This window comes from Pseudophryne corroboree, chromosome 8, assembly GCF_028390025.1.
Source record: "Pseudophryne corroboree isolate aPseCor3 chromosome 8, aPseCor3.hap2, whole genome shotgun sequence".
In the NCBI taxonomy this organism is placed as follows: domain Eukaryota; kingdom Metazoa; phylum Chordata; class Amphibia; order Anura; family Myobatrachidae; genus Pseudophryne; species Pseudophryne corroboree.
This window is the reverse complement of record NC_086451.1, coordinates 166,974,365-166,994,411: the sequence shown is the minus strand read 5'-3', so window position 1 is coordinate 166,994,411 and position 20,047 is coordinate 166,974,365. Positions and strand designations below refer to the sequence as shown.

The 20,047-nt window shown below is 47.7% G+C and overlaps 3 non-coding genes across 3 annotated transcripts; all 3 read left to right on the top strand.

Moving 5' to 3' along the window:
• The first annotated feature begins 1,546 nt into the window (after nucleotides 1–1,546).
• On the top strand, nucleotides 1,547–1,658 carry LOC134953771 (U5 spliceosomal RNA). Its single transcript, XR_010185771.1, has one exon. It is a non-coding gene; the product is annotated as a U5 spliceosomal RNA (small nuclear RNA).
• Nucleotides 1,659–2,112: 454 nt separating this feature from the next.
• LOC134953801 (U5 spliceosomal RNA) lies at nucleotides 2,113–2,228 on the top strand. Its single transcript, XR_010185790.1, has one exon. It is a non-coding gene; the product is annotated as a U5 spliceosomal RNA (small nuclear RNA).
• A 1,677-nt stretch (nucleotides 2,229–3,905) lies between these two features.
• On the top strand, nucleotides 3,906–4,020 carry LOC134953720 (U5 spliceosomal RNA). The gene has a single exon (XR_010185730.1). It is a non-coding gene; the product is annotated as a U5 spliceosomal RNA (small nuclear RNA).
• Nucleotides 4,021–20,047: the final 16,027 nt, after the last annotated feature.

Here is a 20,047-nt window from a genome sequence, read left to right as displayed (position 1 = left end):
TCACTGTGATCCATACAGACTCTCACCCTGGTATGCTCTCTATTTATTATTGATTTTTTTACACTGCGGCATGCTCAAGGGAAGGGAGCAGGCACCCCCCCCACCCCACCACCACTACTCCTCTGCCAGCATCACTGCCGAGCCGGTCAGTGTTCCGGCGGCAATGAGCAGTAGGCAGCCACCAGCAACAACAGTCAGAAAGCTGTTACTCCCGGCAGCAGTAGCGTCAAGCTGCAATTCAGCCAGCGGCACGATGATCCGGGAGACAGTGGCAGCACAGGGAAGCAGTACCCCCTCCAATCGCAGCACCAACCAGGAGACTGAGGCAGCAACCTGCCCCCAACAGCAGCACCACCCTGATGATATGTAAGATGCATTTTGGAGTCACAAGAAGGTGGCCGGAGTAGTGGCTGGCTGTGGTCACACCCCGGGGAAAAGTGATAGTGATTTCTTTATCATCCACTAGGGGTCACTGGAGTACTCTTAGGGATATGGACGGGCGTAGCCGAACAAAGGCACTGAATATTTAAATTTAGGACTCTCCCCCCTCCATATCCCCGAGTACCTCAGTGTACTCTCCCAGTGTTTTTTCGGTGCTCACAGCACGAACATCGGCTTGTGGGAATGCCACATGTCAGAAGATTTTATTAAATTTTTCATTTTACTTTTTATTTTTAATTTTTACACTTCCCTTCCCAGTTTCTGGAAAAACATGGGTCCGGGATGGTGCCGCTGCAAGGCAGCGCATGGCGTGTCGGTCCTCACAAAGAGCACCCTCACAGCCACAGGCGCTACAAGCAGCGCATGGCGTGTCGGTCCTCACAAAGAGCACCCTCACAGCCACAGGCAGCCACTGTCTCCTGCAAGCTGAACGGAGCTTACAGAAACCCCGTCACAGCCAGGATGAGACAAAGAGCTGGAAGGAAAATGGAGCTGGACGGAGCTTACAGGAGAAGCCCCGTCACAGCCAAGATAAGACAAACAGCTGCACCTGGAGATGAGACAGGAGCCAGGATCTGCTGGACGGAGCTTACAGAAAGAAGCCCCGTCACAGCCAGGATGAAAGCTTACATAAGTGGCGAGCAAGGTATGTTTGTCAGGGCGGTCAGCTCATGCTGCCGCCCTGTTGTGTGGGGAAATTCTTTACTGAGGCACCCGTCCACGTGCCGCCGCTAATTAGACCCCTGAGCGAGGCCAGCCGAGCCAGCCACACTACGCGCACAGCTCTGAGCGGCCGCACGTCATTCAGAGACGCCGGCCGCTCTTCCAGCGCTGACCGCCCACCGCAGCCCGCCGCTGATACACGGACACTGCTGAACGATGTAAGGCGCGCTCTTCCGGACGGCTCCCCGGCGCTATACACAGCGCTCCCCGGCTATCCCTGCACCCGCTCCCGTCCGCTGCAGGTAACAGGGGGTAGAAGCTAGCGCACAAGCAGCGCAGCTGCAGGGGGGGTGAGGGGGAGTAATGCCCATAGCAGCAGCACCAAAGGCTGCATGGGTTAAGAAATAGGCTGTTCAGTTTGGTTGTTTGTTTTTTTTAAACAATACTCTGGTTTCTCTTCAGAATGACTAAATCTTTCGCCTTTTACTAAAGATTTCCCTGGAGAGGAACAACCATGAGTTTCATGCAGCCATTTTTAACCATGTTTCCTGGTTTTCTGTTAAGGCTGCAATATAATACAAAAATCAGCAGGCAGTGTTTATATTACTGGAAGGCTAACTAAAAGCATGTATTGGGAATGCATGTATTTTACTGTATACTAAACCTGGGATATCACTGTATAATAGGCTATTAAATAGCACTGCAGCAGGTAAACTGTACTGTGATTTTCAGTGAAAGCATGGCATGAGGGCCATTTTAATCATTGCTGTTGTTCCAGCTTATAATTCCAGAACATTCCGACATACACCTCTACTCCACAAGGAGGCGCAGGGGTGTTAGTAGGAATTTTTGGTTCAGGTTTCACATAAGTTAGCCAGGTAATCTGTATTTCTACATAATTCTAGAACATTCCTACCCTACATCTCTAAGCCACCAGAGGCGCAGGGGAGTTAGTAGGAATTTGGTTCGGGTTTCATATGCCCATGTGAACTGCTTTTCACATAAAGAATACTTTGGTTTCTCTTCATATCGAATAAATCTTTTGTTTTTGGCTAAAGATTTCCGTAGAGAGAAACAAGCATGAGTTTCATATGAATATGCTGTTCAGCAATAACATTTATATATATATATATGACACATAATAACTTCATTAAGTCGTGCAAGTGTCTGTCTGTTGCCTATTATGGTGTCTGTCTACATAGCGAGTAAGGCTCTAGTACAGACTAAAAATAATTTTAAAAAGCCTAGGTTAACATTGGCAATTCAAATTAAAAGAGCGGTAACATCGGAGTCTCGGAATGACTCCGCCAGCTCTAACAAAAGACAGTCTTTCCAAAGGGCCAATTTCCCTTTGGGTACCAGAGTTTTTATTTCACTGGTCTTATAATTTAATGCACGATTCTATGTCAAATCTCACACCGATAACTACGAGTGAGAAGGGTACATTCGTCCAGCACTCAGATAGTGCGGGGTTTTGGACAACCATACATAATCGTTTCCAAAAGAACGCGATCCGCCATTGGTAGATGCGTTTCTGTCAAACATTATAAAAACCCAGGATACATTTGGGTCACTAGAATCTATGTATGAAACAATGACGATCACGGTTAAAAGAAGCTGCAGAGTATATCTGTAAAGCTTCTGCTAACGCCGGTTATTTTCATTGTCGCTAGTTAAGCGCGACAAGGCCAGAGCTTGTTTGCTCCTAAATTTGATATACTTGTAACGGCGTTTTATCCCTTTATGATATTCAGCCATTACCGCATACAGTATACTTGTAACGGCGTTTTACCCCTTTATAAGAAACAGTCACGCCTTGTAACGACAGGACGTTACAGTCAGCAAGCCAGTGGTTTGATCACCTCTTTTACAATTGTGGAAGCGCGTCTTTACATGTTACATTTGCGAGGTTTCATGACTTCAACTCATACATGTCTCAGCTATTTACAGCTTAAAGTACAAAACTGCCTCTGTCGAACGGTTTGGCAGGTGGCCATTTAGTTTTGCTGGTTTATAAACCAGGCAGTAGTACGCCAACAGAGTCAGAGTTACTTATTCCCCTCTGTTTGAGCAAAACCAAACTGCTCCGTCGCAATATCAATCAGCAAGTCATTTACTACACTTGGAAAATGGATTTTCTGCGGTTAGTATTTGCTTATTGGAGCCACAAAATTTGCATAATTGCATTTGATCTTCACAATGCGTATTTACCCAGTCCGGTTTGTTCATCACAGGTTCTAGCGTTTGCAAATCGCCACAACCATTAACCATTTCAGGTCTACCGTTGCTTATCGCTTCGGGTATTTACCAAAGTGATGTTGGGATGATAGCTCATCTCACATAAGAACTCTGTCTCAACAAAGTTCCTCTAACTTGCGCTACTAAGGTATACTGCGGTAGCAGATCAAGTTCGAAAACAATCGCATCTAATTCCGTCTAAACGATGTCAATTCCTAGGTAAGATTATAAATACGGTAAATCAAAGACTTTTACCTACTACACCAGCAAGAATAATGTACATCTAGTAATTAGTGCAAAACACGCACACTAGCGGTACATTGGTGTATTCACCTATTAAGAATAAAGATGTGTTTTCAATTTAGTTTGCCACCCTTCACTCGCGTTTCCCACAGAGGGACAAGGGTGCATATACTCTGGACGACAGTCGCAGAGGGTCAGGATTTGTAGTTAAAATCAGTGACAAAGGTTCTAAAACACGACAGATTGCTGTCGATAAATGTCCTAGAACTCCGTGCATTTTACAATGCAATACATGATTCACTTTCAGTCTGACCAGGGATATACTCTGGTTTCTCTTCAGAACGAATAAATCTTTCGCCTTTTACTAAAGATTTCCGTGGAGAGGAACAACCGTGAGTTTCATGTAATTTTTTGATGCCTGGCTCACGCTGGGCTTAAGCAGTCAAACAAGGCAACAGCAGTTGCATACACAACAACAGTGAGAACCAAGAAGCCGCATGGCAATGCGGCAGGTAACTCAAATCCTCAATGGCTCAGAACACCATTATGTGAAAATGTCAAGAGATCATTCCGTGAGTGGACATCTGTTAGACAGATGATCTCACCCGTCAGGATTTGGATCCTGAAAACTGGACATTAAATCCAGAGGTGTTTCATATGTGAGTCCACAGAAGGGGGTTACCCTCAAGTATACATGATGGCATCTCGCCACAATTACAAAAGCTCAGTATGTGTACAAAACACATCACAAGGGCAGTGGCGGTGGAGTCTCTCACATTCATGTGGTCATTCAGCATCGTGTATCTGGCTCCACCATTTTCCGCTGCTCTCTCCGTTGCCAAAACGGATCATAAGACAGTTCGTCACAGTCATACTGGTGGTATCTCATGGGTTTCGGAGAAGTTTGCTTCTCGATTTTCCAAGGAATACTTGCACACGATCTTGGGCCGCTCATAATACGTCCAACCTGTTACATCAGGGAACGGTCTTTTACCCATAGTTACCTATGTACCTATTACGTATGTACCGCAGCTGCGGTTGACGGGGTGAGGGTTCAGACCGCCATCTTAAGAAATGGAGCATTACAGTATCGGTTACACCAACCATGTTACAAGCTAGTAAGCCGCTTAAGGCAGCCCATTATTACAAAATTTCGTGTGCTTACATAGGTGGTAAACCTCGGAAATATCCGACATCATCCTTCAAGTTACCCGTATTCTGTTAAACGGGGTGGGATGGAAAACTGCGTTTACCTGCACTCTCAGTGCAGATATCTGTATGGTAAACTTATTTTCAAAGACGTTTGCCTCTATTGCGTCTGTACACATCTTTCTACAAGGTGTCATCAAAGTTCAGACTCTATTTATCCCACCTACAGCGCCAGGTGGCTTGAGGTTGGGTTCAGATTTCTTACAGTTTTCATATTTTGAACCCTTACAACAAATGGGGATTAAGTTTCTCACTTTGGAAAATATTTTTCTTCTAGCCTTGGCTTCGGCAAGGGTTTTGTTTTCATATTTGGGTGCCTTGTATTCCAAGCCACCGTATTTGAGTTTTCTCATGACAAAGCAGATTTTCGGACGAATTCCGCTTTCGTATCCTTCACATCAATATACCAATAGTGGTTCCTGTGTGGACAGCACATTCTAGAATTCTGAATGTGGTACACGCATTACGCGTTTATATATGTCCCGAACGTCTACAGTACGTGATATGAATACGTTGTTTGTTCTCTATGATACTGCCAACTGGGGTTAGCCAGTTTCTCAGCAGACATTATCCAGTTGGATAATAATAATGACTACAAGTCAGGCTTACTTTAAGGCTAAGTTACAATCGCCTACGTCAGTAATAGCTCATCCCACAGGTTCTGTGGGAATGTCAGACCCAGCGGGTCGTGGAGCGTCTACGACGCGGCTACATAGCCTTTAGTGCACCACGTTTGTGCACGTTTACACGTTATGAATGGTGGCGCCATCAGCATCTGGCTTTGGCCTGCCTACTGTTACAAGTATCAAACAGCTCTCCCGCCCACGAGGGAAGCTTTGGTACGTCCCAAGAGTACTCCAGTGACCCCTAGTGGATGATAAAGAAAATAGGATTTTGGTACTTACCAGGTAAATCCTTTTCTTTGAATCCATAGGGGGCACTGGACGCCCACCCAGAGCAGTTTTACCTGGGTTGTTTTAAGCTCAAGGGAGCTTAGGGTAAAAAGTTTTACTTGATTGATATTAAGCTCAGAGGAGCTTATGGTAACACATTTTCACCGATTGGTTCAAATTATAAAGTTCTATCGGTTATGGTGTCAACTGTTTAGTTGACAGTAAGGTTATGGGTCAACTTTGTTGTTGTCCGTTATGTTATAGGTATTCTCCATTGTCAACCTCTCTATATAGTTCCTGTTCGCTCAGTAAAAAACACTGAGAGAGTACACTGAGGTACTCGGGGATATGGAGGGGGGAGAGTCCTAAATTTAAATATTCAGTGCCTTTGTTCGGCTACGCCCGTCCATATCCCTAAGAGTACTCCAGTGCCCCCTATGGATTCAAAGAAAAGGATTTACCTGGTAAGTACCAAAATCCTATTTTCAGTGTTCCCTTGCGCGGGGATTTGATGTGTAGATGTATGGAGGCTATGTATGCATAGATGTGAGCGGCAGTGTGCGGATATATGAGAGCGGCAGTGTGCGGATGTATGAGAGCGGCAATGTACGGCTGTATAACTGCATCGGTGTGCGGCTGTATGAGTGTGATGGTGTGCGTCTGTAAGAGTGCGGCAGTGTGCGTCTGTAAGAGTGCGGAGTTGTACGGATGTATAAGAGCGGGGTTGTACGGATGTATGAGAGCGGCAGTGTATGGATATATGAGAGCAACAGTGTACAGTTGTGTATGAGAGTGGCGGTGTACGGATATATGAGAATGGCAGTGTATGGATGGCAGCGTCATAGGGAGGGATGTCGGAATGTTGTTATAGGGTTCCTAATACAAAATGGAATCCGTATAGTGGGTGGGGCTGGCACCATGGCACCACGTTGGGCTTGATGGGCAGGTAGTGCGGCAAGCACACCCAAATTGGCATATGACGTCGCCCGCAGTCCACACTGTTGTGAGGAGTCAGAGTTAATTTTGACTGTGTACTGCACTCACAGAGGACCTACCGCCCGTCCCCTCCTCGCATCTGAGCAGCAGGTCAGGCTCTTATTTTCTTTTTAATCAGGAGAGGCCAAGTGAACTGTGAGCAGGGGGGCAGAGCTACATGGAACCCAGAGGGGCTGCTGTGCTGTCAGAGAGGGAGAGGAAGAGAGAGATGAAGCTACTGCAGATCCCCAGCTGATTGTGAGGTGCCGGGTTGAAGGGTGATGTGATCACCCTTCTCCCTCGCTGCAGCTGGGGACCGCATCTAGGCTTCCTCCATCGAGGGCATGCGGCGCAGCAGTGGGCAGCGTGTAATGAGTTTGTCTGACTCATTATACTGCTGCCTGTTGTGGACACCTCCGTCTGTACGGACTGGTGTACATGCCCAGCACAGAGGTGACAGTGTTGGTGGAAGTGCTGCCCAGCTCTGACCCTGCAGGCCTCCCTGATCTGGCTTCGGCCGCTGCTGCTGCGGCCCCGAAACCCCTGCCGGTCCCCTCCATAGACTTCTGCCTGGCCAGCGATGAGGTACTAGGGGTAGCCCAGCTGCGGGAAGGGTATGTCTCTGGCTTTCTCTCCGGCAGGGGAAGGTGACAGCGGCGGAGGAAGTGCTGCCCACCTCAGACACTGCAGGCCTCCCCGATCCAGCTGCGACCACAGCTAATGCTGCCAGAACCCCCTGCTGGTCTCCTTTGTTGACTGCCGCATGGCCAGTGCTGAAGTACTGGGGGTAGGCCAGCTACGGGAAGAGTGTCTCTGCCTCGGACTCTCTCTCACTGGCAGGGGAAGGAAGGGCTGATTCTCTGGCACAACAGGGAGGGCTGGGCTGCAGGAACACAGCACTGGAAGAAACAGGAGGCCGAACTCATGACCAAAAAGTGAGCAGTGCAGTGATCAGCCCCCTGGTCTTTCCCTCTCTCTGGGTGCAGAGCTGTATTCTATAGAGAGAGCTGGGATGGGAAGAAGGGGAACGGCACTTGACATACACATACACGCGCAACACCTGACACACACACACACATACACGTGCGGCACCTGACACACACACGTAGCATCAGACACAATAAAATATACATGCAGCACCTGACACACACACGCGCAACACCTGACACACACACATATACACATGCGGCACCTGACACACACACGTAGCATCAGACACAATAAAATAAACATGCAGCACCTGACACATGCATGTACACGCAGCACCTGACACATACATATACACGCAGCACCTGACACATACATATACACGCAGCACCTGACACATACATATACACGCAGCACCTGACACATGCATATACACGCAGCACCTGACACATACATATACACGGAGCACCTGACACATACATATACACGCACACCATCAGACACACTAATATACACATGCAGCACCTGACACACACATAGACACGTGCAGCACCTGACGCACACACATGTACACGCGCAGCACCTAATGCACACTCATGTACACACGCAGCACCTGACGCACACTCATGTACATGCACAGCACCTAATACACACTCATGTACACGCGCAGCACCTGACGCACACTAATGTACACGCGCAGCACCTGACACAGACATACGTATTCATGCGCAGCACCAGACATACACTTGTACACACGCGGAGCACATGATACTCGCACACATATACACCCGCAACACCTGACACACACACACGTGCGGCAGCTGACACATACACACGCTTCATCAGACACACTCATATATACACGCAGCACCTGACACACACACACACACAGGACCTGACACACATACACAGGCAGCACCTGACACACACACATATACATGCGCAGCACCTGACACCACGCACTCACACGTACAAGCAATGCATTTCACGCCTACCTCCAGCCTCAGTTACATGCTGCTGCCGCCTACCCCCCTCCCTGCATCAGCTGCAAAATATTTTGACCAAAGTCTAAAGGCCCATACACATTAAACGATGTCGCTCTGTGAGCGACATTGTCTAATGTTTCCCCCTCCCGGGCCGGCGGCCGGCTGTACACACTGAGCGGTATGACCGCTCATATTGCTCAGTGACGTCACGCCCCCGCCAGCCCTGTATGAAGGTCGTGGACGACAGTCCACATCCTTCATGCATGCCCTACCGACAGCGACGATTGTTGCCGACCCGCGGGGCCGCGCATTGTTTCTTCGCTGGCGGCATATACACTTAACGATAAAACGAGCGATGTCGCTCAAGGAGGGGGAAAATGAGCGACGTCGCTCATTAAATCGTTAAGTGTGTACGGACCTTAAACAATTCGGTTTGGTAAATAAAATTATTTTGCACAGAACAGTGATGTTATACGAACATTTTCATTAAACATTTAAAAAATCAAATGTTTATTCTTACAGTGAAATTTTACATTTCTGAATAAAAAAAATAAATTTAAAAAAAGCGATGAAATTCCATAGACAAAAAACCTTACGGTTTCACATGTCCCATTAAGGCTTCTTAGACATGATCGAAATTTCAGAAACCTGTTGTAACTCTTCCACTCAAACTCCAAAAAGCAATGAAATTCCGATCATTAAGGCTGACGCCTTAATGGACGTGTTCCTTGCGCAATACAGATATGGTATGCCATCACAGCCTGTGGGTAAGTGCAGATTCAGCACTCTCACAGAGTGAGATTGCTGTCACTCACACAATGGTGGAGCTGCTAATTCACAGATTTGTGTGCTCATTGGAATACACACATGCAGTCTATGCAACTGAAGGTCTGTGCAGTTTTGTGGTGCTCCCATCCCACACAGTGCCCACAACCATCCCATTCAGTCACCACAACAATGCCACCTTGTTACAACATCCTTCTCACTCCATACATCCATCTCACTTAGTATACACATTTAGCTCCCTCAAACATCTTGGTTATTTGCTAAACTATAATACCCCATCTACGGACTATGCATCTACACTTACTTCCCCTATACACCCCCATGCTGCCCTGTCTTCCCCAATCCCTACTGCTGTGTTCTCCCATCTGTGCTAGTCTGTACCATCTTTCCCCACCTGTGCCTTGTCTGTACCACCGTTTCCTTTTCTCTGTGCTGCTCAGTGTTTCCTTCTTCAACGTCACTCTGCCTCCTCCAATACATAGCACACTGTCTTCTCTCCCATCTGCACCAGTTTTCTACCCATCCATGCCAGTGTTTTCAACCCATCTGCACCATTTCCCCCATCTACACCGCTCTGTCTCCCTTCCCATACTTGCTGCTTAATCTACCCCCTATCCACACCACTCTTACCCCATTCATGTAGCTGACATCCTGAAGGTAAATTTAGTGGATCCTGCGCTCTTGGCAGGGGGATAACCGCCACAGCCCACCCCCCAGTGGTCCGGAAACGCCTCCGTTGTGCAGACCATGCCCTGCCAATGGCATTCTAACGCTGTTTGCTCGCCCCCTTCCTTCCCCGCAACCACCTCTGCCTATCAATCAGGCAGGGTGATAGCATCTCACTGGGCTCCTGGGGTACGCACGCGCAGTGCGGCCATTGCACGTGCGCACCTCACAAACTAATTCAGACTGCAATCGCTGCTGCTGCGGTCTGAATTACCCCGTGTTTCTTTGTCCCCCCCATTAGTGCTGCTTAGTGTTCCCTCTATCCACACACTTCTGTTCCCCCATCCACACCGATTTCCTCCCTCCAATCAACAACACTCTTACCTCATCTGAGCAGCTTTGTCTTCCGCTCAGACCTTCAGTTGCATAGACTGCATGTGTGTATTCCAATGAGCACACAAATCTGTGAATTAGCAGCTCCACCATTGTGTGAGTGACAGCAATCTCACTCTGTGAGAGTGCTGAATCTGCACTTACCCACAGGCTGTGATGGCATACCATATCTGTATTGCGCAAGGAACACGTCCATTAAGGCGTCAGCCTTAATGATCGGAATTTCATTGCTTTTTGGAGTTTGAGTGGAAGAGTTACACAGGTTTCTGAAATTTCGATCATGTCTAAGAAGCCTTAATGGGACATGTGAAACCGTAAGGTTTTTTGTCTATGGAATATATATATATATATATATATATCACAAACATATATGATTCATACATATATCACACTCACATACATGATACATACATGAGAAAGACCTGGGAAGGTGATGAGGCCCGGGCCCCCTGCTGATGTTGCGTTGAGGAAGGCAGTGTTCCAGGGCGGATGCCAGTCGGGGAGAGCGCCGCGCAGCCCGGGAAAAATACTGCTGAGGAGCTACATCTGGAAGAGCCCCAGGGAGGGAGAGTGTCACATGCCCCATCCTGCGCGGCACACTCTGCAGGCCTGCACATGGGAAGGGAGGTCTCTGGCCACACATACTCACCCTGCTGCTGAAGCCCCGTTGCTGTCCCCATCAGCGCTCTCCAGCGGGGAGCGGGGCCAGGATGAACCTCAACCTGTGAGAACTATCTTCATGATCAAGAGATCTCATATGCAAGATAAGTATGTGTTGGGAAAGGGCTGGGGAGGGCGGCTGCTCGGGCACACCCTCGTCAAGTTAAGGAGATTTAACTGAGGAAGCACAAGGGAACTCTCGTCTGGGGACAACAACTGCAGGGAGACCACATCTTTTCTGATGAACATGGGAGGGCGGAAGGCTGCCTAATACTGAAGCACCCTCAGACATTAAACCATATGCAACAACTATTGCAAGCATTCCTGGGGGAAGGTCTGCAGCAGACGGATTTGCATTCAGTGATGTCATCCAAGCAGTGGGCCAAAGTTGGCTGGAACCCTCATCTGTATATGAAAAGAGAAAAGGGGCATGCGGGGCATGGCGGTCTTTTGCGGCGCTTGGATAACCCCAAGTTTGCATTAAACACCCCCACCCTCCTTCGGTGTGGGGCTCATGTTGGCCATGCCCAAGCCCCTGAAGCATTCAAGCTGATTTCTTGCAGCAGCTGGGCTCTACAAGACAAGTAAAAGGGTGTGGGCCCTGCAGCACCACCGGTAGTTTGCATACACACATATATAGGACAGCATCTCTTATATGCCCCAGGGTCAATAAAATAGTATCCTTGTCTAGGCTATCCATCCCCTCAGATAAGGCATTTGTCCATGCCGCTACAGCACTACACACCCAGGTCGACGCAATTGCCGGTCTGAGTAAGGTACCTGAATGTGTATAAATGGACTTCAGGGTAATCTCCTGTTTGCGGTCAGCACACTCTTTGAGGGTAGCCGTATCCTGGGACGGGAGGGCTACCTTCTTGGATAAGCGTGTTAATGCTTTGTCCACCCTAGGGGAGGATTCCCATCGTAACCTATCCGTTGATGGGAAAGGATACGCCATAAGATTCCTTTTGGAAATCTGCAGTCTTTTATCTGGAGATTTCCAAGCTTTTTTACATAACTCGTTTAGCTCGTGTTAGAGATGAGCGGGTTCGGTTTCTTTGAATCCGAACCCGCACGAACTTCACTTTTATTTTCACGGGTCCGAGCGACTCGGATCTTCCCGCCTTGCTCGGTTAACCCGAGCGCGCCCGAACGTCATCATGACGCTGTCGGATTCTCGCGAGACTCGGATTCTATATAAGGAGCCGCGCGTCGCCGCCATTTTCACACGTGCATTGAGATTGATAGGGAGAGGACGTGGCTGGCGTCCTCTCCATTAGAATAGATTAGAAGAGAGAGAGAGAGAGATTGTGCAGACAGAGTTTACCACAGTGACCAGTGCAGTTGTTGTTAAGTTAACTTTTATTTAATATATCCGTTCTCTGCTATATCCGTTCTCTGCCTGAAAAAAACGATACACAGCAGTCACACAGTGTGACTCAGTCTGTGTGCACTCAGCTCAGCCCAGTGTGCTGCACATCAATGTATAAAAGCTTATAATAATTGTGGGGGAGACTGGGGAGCACTGCAGGTTGTTATAGCAGGAGCCAGGAGTACATAATATTATATTAATTTAAAATTAAACAGTGCACACTTTTGCTGCAGGAGTGCCACTGCCAGTGTGACTAGTGGTGACCAGTGCCTGACCACCAGTATAGTAGTATATTGTTGTATACTATCTCTTTATCAACCAGTCTATATTAGCAGCAGACACAGTACAGTGCGGTAGTTCACGGCTGTGGCTACCTCTGTGTCGGCAGTCGGCACTCGGCAGGCAGTCCGTCCATCCATAATTGTATAATTATATACCACCTAACCGTGGTATTTTTTTTTCTTTCTTTATACCGTCGTCATAGTCATACTAGTTGTTACGAGTATACTACTATCTCTTTATCAACCAGTGTACAGTGCGGTAGTTCACGGCTGTGGCTACCTCTGTGTCGGCAGTCGGCAGGCAGTCCGTCCATCCATAATTGTATTATTATAATATATACCACCTAACCGTGGTTTTTTTTTCATTCTTTATACCGTCATAGTGTCATACTAGTTGTTACGAGTATACTACTATCTCTTTATCAACCAGTGTACAGTGCGGTAGTTCACGGCTGTGGCTACCTCTGTGTCGGCAGTCGGCAGGCAGTCCGTCCATCCATAATTGTATTATAATATATACCACCTAACCGTGGTTTTTTTTTCATTCTTTATACCGTCATAGTGTCATACTAGTTGTTACGAGTATACTACTATCTCTTTATCAACCAGTGTACAGTGCGGTAGTTCACGGCTGTGGCTACCTCTGTGTCGGCAGTCGGCAGGCAGTCCGTCCATCCATAATTGTATTATAATATATACCACCTAACCGTGGTTTTTTTTTTCATTCTTTATACCGTCATAGTCAGTCATACTAGTTGTTACGAGTATACTACTATCTCTTTATCAACCAGTGTACAGTGCGGTAGTTCACGGCTGTGGCTACCTCTGTGTCGGCAGTCGGCAGGCAGTCCGTCCATCCATAATTGTATTATAATATATACCACCTAACCGTGGTTTTTTTTTCATTCTTTATACCGTCATAGTGTCATACTAGTTGTTACGAGTATACTACTATCTCTTTATCAACCAGTGTACAGTGCGGTAGTTCACGGCTGTGGCTACCTCTGTGTCGGCAGTCGGCAGGCAGTCCGTCCATCCATAATTGTATTATAATATATACCACCTAACCGTGGTTTTTTTTTCATTCTTTATACCGTCATAGTGTCATACTAGTTGTTACGAGTATACTACTATCTCTTTATCAACCAGTGTACAGTGCGGTAGTTCACGGCTGTGGCTACCTCTGTGTCGGCAGTTGGCAGGCAGTCCGTCCATCCATAATTGTATTATAATATATACCACCTAACCGTGGTTTTTTTTTCATTCTTTATACCGTCATAGTCAGTCATACTAGTTGTTACGAGTATACTACTATCTCTTTATCAACCAGTGTACAGTGCGGTAGTTCACGGCTGTGGCTACCTCTGTGTCGGCACTCGGCAGGCAGTCCGTCCATCCATAATTGTATTATAATATATACCACCTAACCGTGGTTTTTTTTTCATTCTTTATACCGTCATAGTGTCATACTAGTTGTTACGAGTATACTACTATCTCTTTATCAACCAGTGTACAGTGCGGTAGTTCACGGCTGTGGCTACCTCTGTGTCGGCAGTCGGCAGGCAGTCCGTCCATCCATAATTGTATCATAATATATACCACCTAACCGTGGTTTTTTTTTCATTCTTTATACCGTCATAGTGTCATACTAGTTGTTACGAGTATACTACTATCTCTTTATCAACCAGTGTACAGTGCGGTAGTTCACGGCTGTGGCTACCTCTGTGTCGGCAGTCGGCAGGCAGTCCGTCCATCCATAATTGTATTATAATATATACCACCTAACCGTGGTTTTTTTTTCATTCTTTATACCGTCATAGTCAGTCATACTAGTTGTTACGAGTATACTACTATCTCTTTATCAACCAGTGTACAGTGCGGTAGTTCACGGCTGTGGCTACCTCTGTGTCGGAACTCGGCAGGCAGTCCGTCCATCCATAATTGTATTACAATATATACCACCTAACCGTGGTTTTTTTTTCATTCTTTATACCGTCATAGTCAGTCATACTAGTTGTTACGAGTATACTACTATCTCTTTATCAACCAGTGTACAGTGCGGTAGTTCACGGCTGTGGCTACCTCTGTGTCGGCACTCGGCAGGCAGTCCGTCCATCCATAATTGTATTACAATATATACCACCTAACCGTGGTTTTTTTATACCACCTAACCGTGGCAGTCCGTCCATAATTGTATACTAGTATCCAATCCATCCATCTCCATTGTTTACCTGAGGTGCCTTTTAGTTCTGCCTATAAAATATGGAGAACAAAAAAGTTGAGGTTCCAAAATTAGGGAAAGATCAAGATCCACTTCCACCTCGTGCTGAAGCTGCTGCCACTAGTCATGGCCGAGACGATGAAATGCCAGCAACGTCGTCTGCCAAGGCCGATGCCCAATGTCATAGTACAGAGCATGTCAAATCCAAAACACCAAATATCAGTAAAAAGCCTCTTTTTTTCTTTGCGTCATGTGCTGTTTGGGGAGGGTTTTTTGGAAGGGACATCCTGCGTGACACTGCAGTGCCTCTCCTAGATGGGCCCGGTGTTTGTGTCGGCCACTAGGGTCGCTAATCTTACTCACACAGCTACCTCATTGCGCCTCTTTTTTTCTTTGCGTCATGTGCTGTTTGGGGAGGGTTTTTTGGAAGGGACATCCTGCGTGACACTGCAGTGCCACTCCTAGATGGGCCCGGTGTTTGTGTCGGCCACTAGGGTCGCTTATCTTACTCACACAGCGACCTCGGTGCAAATTTTAGGACTAAAAATAATATTGTGAGGTGTGAGGTATTCAGAATAGACTGAAAATGAGTGTAAATTATGGTTTTTGAGGTTAATAATACTTTGGGATCAAAATGACCCCCAAATTCTATGATTTAAGCTGTTTTTTAGTGTTTTTGGAAAAAAACACCCGAATCCAAAACACACCCGAATCCGACAAAAATAATTCGGTGAGGTTTTGCCAAAACGCGTTCGAACCCAAAACACGGCCGCGGAACCGAACCCAAAACCAAAACACAAAACCCGAAAAATTTCAGGCGCTCATCTCTAGCTCGTGTGAGGGGGGAAAGGTTACCTCAGGCTTCTTTCCCTTGTACATATGTACCCTCTTGTCAGCGACAGGGGGTTACTCTGTGATGTGCAAAACATCTTTTATTGCCATAATCATAAATCGAATGGATTTTGCCAATTTTGGCTGTAACTTTGCATCATCGTAATCGACACTGGAGTCAGAATCCGTGTCGGTATCTGTGTCAACAAACTGGGATAGTGGGCGCTTATGAGACCCTGACAGTCCCTGCAACATAGGATCAGGCATGGGTTGAGACCCTGACTGTCCCAAAGCTTCTGCCTTGTCTAATCTTTTGTGCAATGAGTTTACACTAGCATTTAAAACATTCCACATATCCATCCAATCAGCTGTCGGCAGAGAAACCACATTCATTTGCTCCCGCTCCTCTCTAATATAGCCTTCTTCCTCAGACATGTCGACACACGTGTACCGACACACCACACACACAGGGAATGCTTTTTCTGAAGACAGTTTCCCCACAAGGCCCTTTGGAGAGACAGAGAGGGAGTATGCCAGCACACACCCCAGCGCTATATAACCCAGGAATAAAACAGTAACTTAATGTTTGCCCAGTAGTGCTGCTGTATGTAATTTGCGAATTATGTGCCCCCCCCCCCCCTCTTTTCAACCCTCTTGTCTAACGTGGTATAAGCAGGGTAGAGTCCGGGGAGCTTCCTCTCAGCGGTGCTGTGGAGAAAAAATGGCGCTGGTCAGTGCTGAGGGAGAAGCCCCGCCCCCTCGGAGGCGGGCTTCTGTCCCGCTTAAACTGTAAAATTGGTGGGGGCTCATACATTTATACAGTGCCCAGCTGTATATATGTTATATTTTTGCGAAAGAGGTTTATATTGCTGCCCAGGGCGCCCCCCCTGCGCCCTGCACCCTTACAGTGACCGGAGTATGTGAGGTGTATGGGAGCAAAGGCACACAGCTGCAGTGCTGTGCGTTACCTCAGTGAAGATCATGAAGTCTTCTGCGGCCTCTGAAGTCTTCTTTTCTTCTCATACTCACCCGGCTTCTATCTTCCGGCTCTGCGAGGGGGACGGCGGCGTGGCTCTGGGATGGACGGCGAGGGTGAGATCCTGCGTACCAATCCCTCTGGAGCTAATGGTGTCCAGTAGCCTAAGAAGCAGGACCTTGCAACTCAGAGAGTAGGGCTGCTTCTCTCCCCTCAGTCCCTCGATGAGGGAGTCTGTTGCCAGCAGTGCTCCCTGAAAATTAAAAACCTAACAAAATACTTTCTGTCAGAAAGCTCAGGAGAGCTCCTGAAAAGCACCCAGTCTCCACTGGGCACAGTATCAAACTGAGGTCTGGAGGAGGGGCATAGAGGGAGGAGCCAGTGCACACCCAGAACTAAAGTCTTTCTTAAAGTGCCCATGTCTCCTGCGGAGCCCGTCTATCCCCATGGTCCTTACGGAGTCCCCAGCATCCTCTAGGACGTTAGAGAAAATAGGATTTTAATACCTACTGGTAAATCCTTTTCTCTTATTCCGTAGAGGATGCTGGGCACCCGTCCCAGTGCGTACTGTGTCTGCAGTTATTAAATGGCCCTTAACTCCAGAACATTTATGTGGAGACAACTTTCCTGACTTGACCATCTTCCTTGGATGTTTTCCCCCTGTGTGACTGCTCCCCAGCCTCGGAGGGTTGCATCCGTGGTCCCTAGGATCCCGTCCTGGATCCCAAACCATCGCCCCTCTAGGTGGTGAGAACTGTGCAGCCACCAATGGAGTGAGATTCTGGTCTTGGAAGACAGGATTATCCTCCGGTGCATGTGTAGGTGGGATCCGGACCACTTGTCCAACAGGTCCCACTGGAACACTCTGGCATGGAGCCTGCCAAACTGAATGGCATCGTAGGCCGCAACCATCTTCCCCAGCAACAGAATGCATTGATGGATTAACACTCTTGCTGGTTTCAGAATTTGTTTGACCAGACTCTGGATCTCCAGAGCCATTCCACTAGAAGAAAACCTCTTCTGTGTCCAGTATCACTCCCAAAAACAACAACCGCGTCATTAGGACCAACTGCGATTTTGGCAAGTTTAGGAGCCAACCATGTTGTTAAAGAACTGTCAGGGAGAGTAGATGTTTTGCATCAACTGGTACCGGGATCGCGTCCTTTATCAGGAGATCATCCAAGTACGGGATAATTGTGACTCCTTGCTTGCGAAGGAGAACCATCATTTCCGCCATCACCCTGGTGAAAATCCTCGGAGCCGTGGAAAGACCAAACGGCAACGTCTGAAATTGGTAATGACAATCCTGAATTGCAAACCTCAGGTAGCTTGATGCAGTGGCTAAATGGGAACATGTAAGTAGGCATCCTTTATGTCTACCAAAACCATGAAATCTCCTTTATCCCCCGGACTGGAGATCACTACCCTGAGAGATTCCATCTTGAAATTGAATTTCTTTAGGTAGAAATTAAGGGATTTCAGATTTAAGATTGGTCTGACTGAGCCGTCCGGCTTCGGGACCACGAAGAGGCTTGAATAAAAACCTTCTCCCTGCTGACTAAGGCTGATTTGAACAATTGGTGAGGGGGAACTTCTTGAAACCCCAGCTTGTACCCTTGGGACACTATTTGTAAAACCCACGAGTCCAGGTCCGAATGAATCCAGAACTGACTGAAGAGTTTTAGACGTGCCCCCCAGTGGCGGAACTAGCGAGCAGTGGGCCCATGTGCGACAAAATGGCTTGGGCCCCCCCCCCCCCATCCCATCCCATCCAAGTCCACCCCCTCACCCCTGGAGAGGATCTGGTGAGGGGGGCCTGCTCAGGGAAGTGGATACCTAGCAACAGTGCCGTAACTAGACATTTTAGCAGTGTGTGCAAGAAACGGCATTGGAGCCCCACCCCTGCATGCAAAACAGGGGCAGTGCGCGCCGTAGGCGCGCGCAAAAAAACATAGTGGCGTGGCTTCGTGGTTAAGGGGTGTGGCCACAAAATAATACCAATTCATAAAACGGTGCACAGTAGTCTCCATTATTCAAATTACGCCGCACAGTAGCACCACTACACCAGGTAGAGACCCTTTTACACCTTACGGCGGACAGATTCCTCTTTTTACACATTACAGCAGACAGCGTCCTCTTTTTACACATTACAGCAGACAGCGTCCCCTTTTTACACATTACGGCAGACAGCATCCCCCTTTTTTACACAACGGCAGACAGCGTGCCCTTGTTACACATAGCGGCAGACAGCGTACATTTTTTTCACATAACGGCAGACAGCCTGCCCTTGTTAAACATAGCGGCAGACAGCGTACACTTTTTTCACATAACAGCAGTCAGCCTGCCCTTGTTACACATAATGGCAGACATCGTACACTTTTTACACATTACAGCAGACAGCTTGCCCTTGTTACACATTACAGCAGACAGCTTGCCCTTGTTACACATTATGGCAGACAGCGTGCCCTTGTTACACATTACGGCAGACAGCATCTCCCTTGTTACACATTACGGCAGGCAGATTCCCCCTTGTTACACATTGCGGCAAGCAGATTCCCCCTTTTTACACATTGCGGCAAGCAGCTTCCCCCTTTTTACACATTGCGGCAGGCAGATTCCCCCTTTTTACACATTGCGGCAGGCAGTCCCCCTTTTTACACATAGCTGCAGGCAGATTCCCCCTTTTTACACATAGCGGCAGGCAGATTCCCCCTTTTTACACATTGCGGCAGGCAGTCCCCCTTTTTACACATAGCTGCAGGCAGATTCCCCCTTTTAACACATAGCTGCAGGCAGATTCCCCCCTTTTACACATAGCTGCAGGCAGATTCCCCCTTTTTACACAAAAAGCGGCAGGCAGATTCCCCCTTTTTACACATAGCGGCAGGCAGATTCCCCCTTTTTACACATAGCGGCAGGCAGATTCCCCCTTTTTACACATAGCGGCAGGCAGTCCCAACAAAGAAAGAAAGAGAAGAAAGAAAGAAAGAAAGAAAGAAAGAAAGAAAGAAAGAAAGAAAGAAAGAAAGAAGAATTATACTTACCCTCTCCGCTGGCTCAGGCTCCTCGTGCAGCTTGACGATTCCCGGGCAGTAGAGAAGGAGGAGAAGGGAGGTGGAGGAGGGAGCCGCAGCAGCGCTGTGTTATTGGTGGAGGCGCTGCTGCTGCTGCCCCTCTGCTTCACTATAGGCTGTTCTCGGAAGACAGCCTATAGTGAAGCAGAGGGGCAGCAGCAGCAGCGCCTCCACCAGTAACAAAGCGCTGCTGCGGCTCCTTCCTTCACCTC